This window comes from Balaenoptera physalus, assembly GCF_965194825.1.
Source record: "Balaenoptera physalus genome assembly, chromosome: 18".
NCBI classification, from domain to species: Eukaryota; Metazoa; Chordata; class Mammalia; order Artiodactyla; family Balaenopteridae; genus Balaenoptera; species Balaenoptera physalus.
This window is the reverse complement of record NC_138899.1, coordinates 13587399-13596962: the sequence shown is the minus strand read 5'-3', so window position 1 is coordinate 13596962 and position 9564 is coordinate 13587399. Positions and strand designations below refer to the sequence as shown.

Here is a 9564-nt window from a genome sequence, read left to right as displayed (position 1 = left end):
CTCCTAGTGTCCAAGGCTTGGGCCCTGCGGCTCTGCCTCTATCAGTGGCCCCTGAGCACAGCGAAGGGTCTGGCAGGGGGCTGCTCGCCTTCCCAGCTGCCCCTTTGCCAGGTTAATAAAGTGCCCACTTGGTTCTCGGACTCCCTCCGTCTTTGTGGGTTTCTGGACCTTCACTGTTGCCTGGGCTGCTGTTTTTGGTTCCTCTGATTGGCAGGCCTGGGAACCACAGAATGCCTGAGGGTGTGAGGAGCCAGGGCTCTGCCTCCTGCGGCCTTGGGGCGGGCGGACCAGCAGGTTAAGGCAGAATGTAGTGAACCAGGGTATGAGAGTCCAGAATTCTTTCCCAGGTTCAGTGCTTTATAATAAGTTAGGAGCATTTCACAGCAACAATTTCAGTGAACTTCTCTCCAGCTAACCCAGTGCACTGGGCAGCAATTAGGCGGGTGATAAAGCTCTGAGAGTTGATGTGATAAGATCACAGGGTAGTAAATGGAGGAGTCCGGATTTGAACCCGGATCTTTGTGCTTTCTCCTTCACCCTTGAACAGCCGAAAAAGTCAAGGCAGAGAAATCAGGTGGGGCTGTTCAAGCATCTGTGCTGGCTGCTGCTGAGGCTGCTAAGCTTCTTCTCTCCGGACTCCTCAGGAGCTACTTGTTAAACACTTTTATTTAAATATAGTAAATAGACACTTCCAGTTAAATGTGGCAGGTTTAAACATGTGAGTTTGTTTCCTCTTAAAATCTAAAATGATAGTAAAGAAATTAAAAGTGATGTAAACTTACAAAGACAAAGAAAATAGGGAGACAGCAGTAGACCAAAGAGCCTGACAACATTCTGAAAGATGGAAAGTGGGTAGAGGCTCATTTACTCTCTTAGAGAGTCAGAAGTTGAAATTAAGCGTTCCCCTCTTGGAGGGGCCAAGAGGCAGCCCGATTGCCCCCAGGAGCCCTGGAGAGGCTCAGGAATTCCACCAGCATGGTGGAAGGCAAGGTTTGGGGCAGACAGTAGGGACTGATTCAATTTGAGGTCTCTATGAGAAGCAGCTAGGTTGCCCCTCCCCCGCAGGACCCACCTGACCCCTTGCAGCCAAGCAGCTACCCCGCTGGGGTGAGGGTGAGGGACTGGACCAAAAATGGGGTTAAGGGAAAATCTACACGTGCTGCTGGGGGAGGGCAGTAGTCCTCCAGTGACGGGGCAGGCTTGCCTTCCAAGAGCCCTCAGAGAAGCCCACCCTTCCGGCAGGCTCTGCGCATGCCCACAAAGGTTTGAGCTGCTAGGACTCCTTTGTTTGTCTAAATATCGTGCTCTGTTATTATTTTTTAACTCTGTTAGGAACTTGGTGCACCTGTCACTTTGTGCCATCCATGAGCATTGGCCACCTTCCTGTTTCCTCCACTGCTTTACCCCTCACCCTCCAGAATATCTTTTCTTGTTGTTGTTGTTTTTTAATAGTGAAAAGATACAAGGAAATATTTATAAAATGAAGAGAAACAACACCCTCCCCCCCCCATTTAAGAAATGGATACTGTTTCCTTTGAAGTCCCTGCTGTGCCCCTCCCTGGTAGAGGAAACACTGTGCTGTCTTAAACATCCCCTTGCTTTGCTTTGTGATTTTATTACATATGTTTGTACTGGTTTTGCATGTTTTTCAACTTTATATAAATGGAGCCATACCATGTTTATTCTTCTGTGATTTGCTTTTTCCTTCAATATTATGTTTCTAAGATTTATCCAAATTAATGTGTGTGTCTGTAGAGCATTCCTTTTCCTTGCTGTATAGTGATCCATTGAATATACCACTATTTCTTTTTCTCTCTTGTCCATCTGATCATTTTATCTACCCCTGTGTATGATCTCCTAAGATCTATACTTGGCCCTTGCTCTTCCATATAAATTTTAGAATCAGCTTGTCAAGTTCCACCAACTTGGAAAAATCACCATAGTGAATGGAACCCAACTGAATCTATAGATCAGTTCGGGGAAAATCAACATCAACATGAAATTGAATTTTCCAGTTCGTGAACATGGTGTATCTCTCCATTTAATGTTTTCAATAAAGTTATATACTTTTTCTCATAAAAAAAAATCCAGTAGCATTACCCTTCCATTCTAAATCCTCCAGTGGTTTCTCGTTAAAATGTGTGCCCCTTCCTGTGAGCTGCAAGGCCCTATGGGGTTCCTCTCTCTGTTCCTGCTCTGACCTGGCCCCAGCCATTCTCCTCCTCACTGGCTTTGCTTCAGCACCTCTCCTTAGTCTCCTGTGGTTCTGTCAATGCTCTAAGCTGTCTTCCTCCTCAGAGCTAGTTCAGTTGGTTCCTCTGCCTGTGACACTCCTCCAAGATTACCAGAGCTCCTTCCTCACTTATTAAGGTTTCTGCTCAAAAGTCACATTATCAGAGAGGCCTTCTGGGGGAGACCACCTTGCATGAGCGAGCAAGGACCTCCATCCTCTGTTCCCTTGCCCCTCTTACTGTCTTCACAGCAGTAATCACCACGTGACCAATTACATATGTATGTGTTTTGTGTCTGTCTCTTTTTGGTAGAATTTAAGCACCTTGAAATGCTGTCAAACATTTACTTATATCATACATTCCAGGCACTCCTTAAAGAACTTTACAAATATTAACTCATTGAATACTCATAACAACCCATGACGTAGGTAATATTGTTCCCATTTTTATAGACTAGGAAATTGCAGCCCAGAGAGGTTAAGTAACTTACATAAGATGTCACAGCTCGTATGTGATGGAGCTTGAACTCAAACCCAGGTGGTCTGCATCCCTCACCACTACTAAGTTGTGCTGTCTTTTGAAAGCAGGGACTTTGTTTTGTCCACTGTTGAGCTGGTACCTAGGATGTGGCCTGGCTCAGTATTCAATGAATAAATAAACTTTGATCATATTACTTTGAGGTGGTAGTACAGAATCTCTCCTGTGTTCAGAAACCAGTGGAAATATAGAAAGATAAAAATCAGAATGTTTGTTTCTGTTCAATCACCGTATACTATTTATTTTGAGAATACACTTAACTTTTTTTGTGCGTGCTTTCTGGATTTTTTTTAATCTGCCTGCATGATGCCATTTTCTATTAGAACACTGTTATTGTAAACTCAGCAGTAAATACTAAGTATTCAATACTTGACTGCTTTTTTATGGTCATATACTGAGTTGAACAAATTAATCAAAAGAAAGCTTGTCTCTAAAAGTTCCTCTTTTTAATTTCACTGTGGGAAATAGTCAATAAAAAGATGTTTGATGAGGAAGATTAGCTTTATCAAAGTGAGCAAGCTTATCTTGATCATCACAAGTGCCAGACACTGTGCTGTGCTGTGAGTACACAAATCCGTAAGGTACTCCTACATCTATGGAGTTCAAAGTCTGGGGAACTGTGATAGACTAGTAAGTAAGTACAAAGATTATTAGCAGGGGACAGCAGGAACATAGAGTTATGTGTTTGGAGAACTAGGCAAAGACAGAGAGGTGACAAGGAAGGCTCGATGGAGGAGAGGAAGTTAGATGTCTTAAGAGGCTAGCGAGTATTCGCAAGGCTGACTCAGGTCTGGGGGTGAGGTCGGGGGTGGGTATTGGTGATGATAGTGGGTTACAGGCTTTCCAGACAGAAAAAAAAGCATGAATAATAGAAACTTCCCATGTTGTAAATCTTTGTTCAATTTGGTCTTTCACGGGGAAAAAGTTCTGTTAATTTGTGAGAATCCAATTTCTTATTAGCACTATAAATAGCTTTAAGACTATTGAAGGTCAGAACTGCATATGTATAAAAATTGCTGACAGGAAATGATGTTATCATGTTATATAGGCAGTTGAAAATGCATTTCCTTTTAATTATGAAAATGTGAGATTATGGTTTTATTTTTGACTTCTTCCTCTGAGAATTGACATTTTGTTACAGTTTTAGAAAGCAACCAAATTTCTACAAACACTGGTTAAATTTTTGCTGAATTTCAGATTTGTTTCCGTCTCAGATACATTTTTGTAATAAGATTATTCTTAACATTTGTTTATAATATATCTTTAAAATGTATCCAGTTATTTTATTTGTGGGTACAAGTTGGCATAGATATTTTGTGGTATTCTATACATCTTGGGCAAGACATCTAGGTTTTTCTTTACAAAACTTTCACAGAATAACATCTAAGGTTTTATGATCTTGAAAATTCCTTTTATTGGTATCATGCTTTCTGGTGTACAAAGCCTGTCACTTTATCACTTTACCTACATTATATTAATTGATCCTAGTAATAGTTCTGTGGGTTAGACAAAGGGTAGCTACTTCAATAATTCCATGTACAAATTCCTGCTTCTTTTTTTACTGGCTCTTCGAATGCATTGCACTCAGATTGCTGTTGAGAACATGTAATTCCAAAGAAGGTGTCAGGGCTCCGTGAAGATCATTGATCAAATGGCACAGTGAGAGCAACGTCGATGGCCAGTGAGTCATGTGACCAGAGTTTCGATCAATCTTGGCCCTTTCATCACCCGGACGTGGACACTGGACATCTCACTAGATGTTTTGGGTCTCAGTTAATCACACCTGAAGATGATTTGGAAGGGAAGAGACTAAATCATCTCCATGGTCTCTCCTAGTTCAGAGTTCTGAGACTTGATGTGAACTTGAAAGTAAATGAAGCAGAATAAACACAACCATTAGAGGAATTGGTTAGAAGATTTCGGTGAAGCATGGAAGTTTTAAGACCTTGTGACACCTGTGAAGTGCATTTGGACTTGTTATCCTAGGCATTCTGCAAATAGGCAGCATCTCCTCAGATGGAATGTACCAAAAGCTGGTTTCATGTTGGCCGTGGCACCATTTGATATATGTGACCTGAAATTTACTTGGTAAGGCAGTTGCATCATTTAAGTGATCTGCTTCTAATAGGAATTTTTTATTTCCCTAATTATACTACACAAAAATTTTCTGCTAACAACGTTAAAGAGAATTAAAATAATTATTTTCAGATATTGTAAATTAATGGAAATACAGTTGACACTAGGAAGAAAAACTGGCTTTTTTATTTTGGGTTTTTTTTTTTTTTTGCTAAAGAGTATTTTTTTCAACCATCTGCCTATGAAATGTGGAGTGAAAAATAAATTTATAGAAGTCATTTTTAGAAAGCAAGAGTAGTATTAAATGTTGATATTATAGAGCATATATTTATTTTCTTATGAAATCTCTCTTACGTGAAGGTATCTGTATCCCATGAGAATTGTTGGGAATTCACTGTTTTTTTGTGCACTGATCCATAAGGTAGATAATTGACAGGAGGTTAGAGCTAAGATTTATTGCCACTGATGGTACATTTTCTAGGAAAATGCAGAACTTTCTTTTATATCATTTTAGATCAAAGGCAAATTTTATTACCAGCTCCTCAGAAAATCACTGGTTCCTTTTCTGAAAATCTGTGATCCTATTTGGAAAAACTCTTAATTTCTTCTCATTATCAGAATCACCACCAATTCCCACTCCTTGAACAAATTCCTGTGTAAACTCCACTGCACACAAACCCTGCCCAAGAACCTCTGCTCCTGGAAGCAGAAAATATTATAGCAAGGGGCCCACATTCACATTATTTCTTAAAAACTAGTCTTTTATCCAATACAAAGATCACTGTGTGAGAAAACTATGGACTCTCCGATCATCCATTCCTATAGATTGCACACCTATCAGAAGAAAAAGTCCATAAACCCAAAGCTCAAAGTATTTTTCTTTCTCTGAGTTGAATTACTAGGTAGTTGTATTAATTCTGTTTCCTTTCTTCAAGTAGAATAGAAAGAGGATAATGTAGTTGGCTAATTCTTTGAATAAGTATCTTATTAATTTGTGTATCCTTGGTACCTAGTAGGTGTCAATAATTCTTTGTTGAATAAACAAAGAGCCCCCTAGGCTTCCAACCAAAGAGCAAATACACAGGATGTTTACTGCAGAATAATCCACGAGATACTAATGGCAAAAGGATCATCTCTTCTCTCTGTAAACATATTCAAGAGTCATTAAGAGTTCAGAGTGAACTAAAGTCTTTCAAACCTCAGTATACTTAGTGCTGACATCTTAAACTAATTTATGGATGTGACTTTTGTAGTATGTCATAGAGATAATTTGTCTACAGTCGTTTCATAAGCATCACTGAATAGCTTTCCTGTAATAAAAGTCCATCATCATTATATTGAATATCACTTAAATACAGAATGTAAGTTGTACTCTCTTGTAGAATGCATTTAAATACCTTGATTAAACCCTACTAACTCAATTTCAAATGACATTTCATGCCCTTAGTCCCTTAGTTTTTTCCCCCCCTTCACCTGGTGATTCTCTTTCCTTGGCTTCTCACCATATTCATTGATTCTATTTTTCTATTAGTTTACAGAAAAATTAGGATATTTATATGAGTTTTCATTAACTACCATTACGTAACCGTTTTAAATTGTGCTATAGTGAGGCTAATTTAGATATACTGAGTTTCTCATTGTTGAATTGCATTTTAATACTATCTTTTCTTCCAACTAATTCTTCACTAACATTTTTCCTTCTCAGCATATTTTGGATTCCAGCTACTGTAGTCCAGCTGAAATCTTTCATGAAGGGGTGGGGTTTAGCTCCATTTTAGCTGAGCTGGTTAAGTAACCCTGAACTACAGTAACTGTGGTTTCACTGGAGGAAGACGATAGATGGGCAGAATGCTGGAATTAGCTCAGTTTCTCAAGGTCAGCGGCTAAATGCCCGGTGCTGGCCGAGCTGCATCAGCATCACCTGGGAAATTCTCAGACCCCACCCAGACCTACTGACTGAGAAACCCTGGAGGTGGGGCTCACAATCTGTGACTTCACAAGACATCCAGGGGACTCTGATTCACGCTTAAGCCTTCCCTTGTGGTAGAGAATTCTCTGGGGGCTAAAACAACGAAGAACACCACCCCATCTTGGGGAACTACAGGTGATAACAACCCAAACCTCAATTAACTTAAACTGAAACGCAGTGAATATATGTCCATGCCACTCTCTCTCTTTGTCACAGCTTACCCTTCCCCCTCCCCATATCCTCAAGTCCATTCTCTAGTAGGTCTGTGTCTTTATTCCCGTCTTGCCACTAGGTTCTTCATGACCTTTTTCTTTTTTTTTCCTTAGATTCCATATATATGTGTTAGCATACAGTATTTGTTTTTCTCTTTCTGACTTACTTCACTCTGTATGACAGACTCTAACTCCATCCACCTCACTACAAATAACTCCATTTCGTTTCTTTTTATGGCTGAGTAATATTCCATTGTTTATATGTGCCACATCTTCTTTATCCATTCGTCCGATGATGGACACTTAGGTTGCTTCCATGTCCTGGCTATTGTAAATAGAGCTGCAATGAACGTTTTGGTACATGACTCTTTTTGAATTATGGTTTTCTCAGGGTATATGCAAGAGGGAAGAGATATGGGAACATATGTATATGTATAATTGATTCACTTTGTTATAAAGCAGAAACTAACACACCATTGTGAAGCAATTATACTACAATAAAGATGTTAAAAAAAAAAAAAAAGCTGAAACGCAACAGTATGCACGGGTTTCAAGAGAGACAAACTTGAGCTTGCATCCCAATGAACGGATGCCTAACAGAGTCTTCTGGGGCAACGCATCTGAGCCTCAGGTCCTCATCTGAAGAATAATGCTGTCCTTGCTGGGCTTATGTGAGGATCAGAAATGATATGGGAAAAACAAGATCCAGAAATACTTTTACTTTGTCGCTAATGGGGCTTAAATGTCTGGCTTTCACTTGTACAAGTCCCTTATAAATAATATTAAGTTTTGAAGTTGGTATAATTTTTTTTAAGGAGGACTTCAAATTGTATTAGCTTCAAGCCCCACAGTATCCCAATGCACTCCTGGCATAGGACAATGCTTGGCAGTTATTTGGGTATTGAATCTATTCACTATTTCTGCCACTTTTTGTCATTTATTGATATATTTGAGTCTTGAATTTTATTCTCGAATGACTTATCAGCATAGCACATAAGCCAGGTGATGGGTGCATGGTACACATTTCTGGATGACAATGAGGCTGAAATGTATTTAGGAAACAAAACTTCAGTGCTGAGGGATGTGATCTCTCACAGAGCAGGAGTTCGCTTGCTCATCAGATCAGGCGAGGATCCCAGCCTCTCTTTACGTTTATCTAATGCATGGCAAGCAAAGTGTATGGAGAGCTGAATTTTTTTAAGATAAAACCCTTTTTAAATCAATGGGAAGTTGCTGAAGATTCAAATGACAGTTCTCTGAAAGTCAGCATGTATTCTTTGCCTTCTCTTTGACAATGATTATAGTAATTGAACAGAATATAGTCTTCTACATTCAAGTGTATGCATGTAGACACTTCAGGTTATATTTCCAAAGTAGCATGTATAGACCTAGCCAGGTGTCTTTTCCTTTTTTTTTTTTAAAAGGAATTCCTTTATTTATTTATTTACTTATTTATTTTATTTATTTATTTACTTTTGGCTGTGTTGGGTCTTCGTTTCTGTGAGAGGGCTTTCTCTAGTTGCGGCAAGCGGGGCCCCCTCTTCATCGCGGTGCGCGGGCCTCTCACTATCGCGGCCTCTCTTGTTGCGGAGCACAGGCTCCAGACGCGCAGGCTCAGTAGTTGTGGCTCACGGGCCCAGTTGCTCCCCGGCATGTGGGATCTTCCCAGACCAGGCCTCGAACCCGTGTTCCCTGCATTGGCAGGCAGACTCTCAACCACTGCGCCACCAGGGAAGCCCTGTCTTTTCTTAATACCGATGATGTCGTGCAAGAAAGTACTTTTGCTCATTGGCTTGAAAATATACCCCGCAACATTAACGAAAGTATCCTTCAGCATCACCAATTATCGCATTTCTATACGACTTCAATTAATTTCATTCCAGAATATAGAGTTATCTGAGCAGAGATTTTTTTTTTTTTTTTGGTTTAATGATAGGAGTGCTAGCAGTTTCAGTATTTATCAAGTTCTGACTGGATCTTTTTGGTTGAAGAGTTGGTTAGGAAAATTACTGTCAAGCTCACTCACCACCATAGTAACCAAATTTTAATACCTTCTGAGGGTACAGACATTTATATAATCTAACTCTATGGCACTGAGGTACAGTGTATGTAGTGTATTTATGATTGAACAGAAAGTTTCAAACAGTAGCCTGTGAAATTGGATTTTAGATGTAATGTACCATAAATAAGTGCTATAAAGATTGCCTTTAATGCTATAAATCAGATTTTATTGGTTTCAGCTATCTCATTCTGGCTATTGTATTACCCACAAAATCAAAGGAAATCAAAGAGCTGGAATACTTTTTATTTTAATATCCCATATTCTACAGTAATGGCACATGCACCCTTCCAGCTTCCTTTTTTGGGTAGGTTGGACAAAATTGACAGGTGGCAGGGCCCGGCAACATATCAGGGGCAGGATCAGTATAAACAACCAAACTTTGGGGACTTGAAACCTTTTCAAATTTCCTGTCTGTGAAATATACAAGGTAGGTGAATTGGCAGATCTCTTTCCTTTCTGAGATGCTGGCTGTCATGT

The 9564-nt window shown here is 39.8% G+C and overlaps 1 pseudogene across 1 annotated transcript in view; it reads left to right on the top strand.

The window, feature by feature from the left end:
• The first annotated feature begins 11 nt into the window (after nucleotides 1-11).
• Nucleotides 12-9564, top strand: part of LOC309647398 (guanine nucleotide-binding protein G(I)/G(S)/G(O) subunit gamma-5 pseudogene) — a 36001-nt pseudogene continuing 26448 nt past the window's right edge. Inside the window, exon 1 of the transcript in view lies at nucleotides 12-9564. This exon is cut by the window's right edge and continues 26448 nt beyond it. The product of the transcript in view is annotated as a guanine nucleotide-binding protein G(I)/G(S)/G(O) subunit gamma-5 pseudogene (transcript).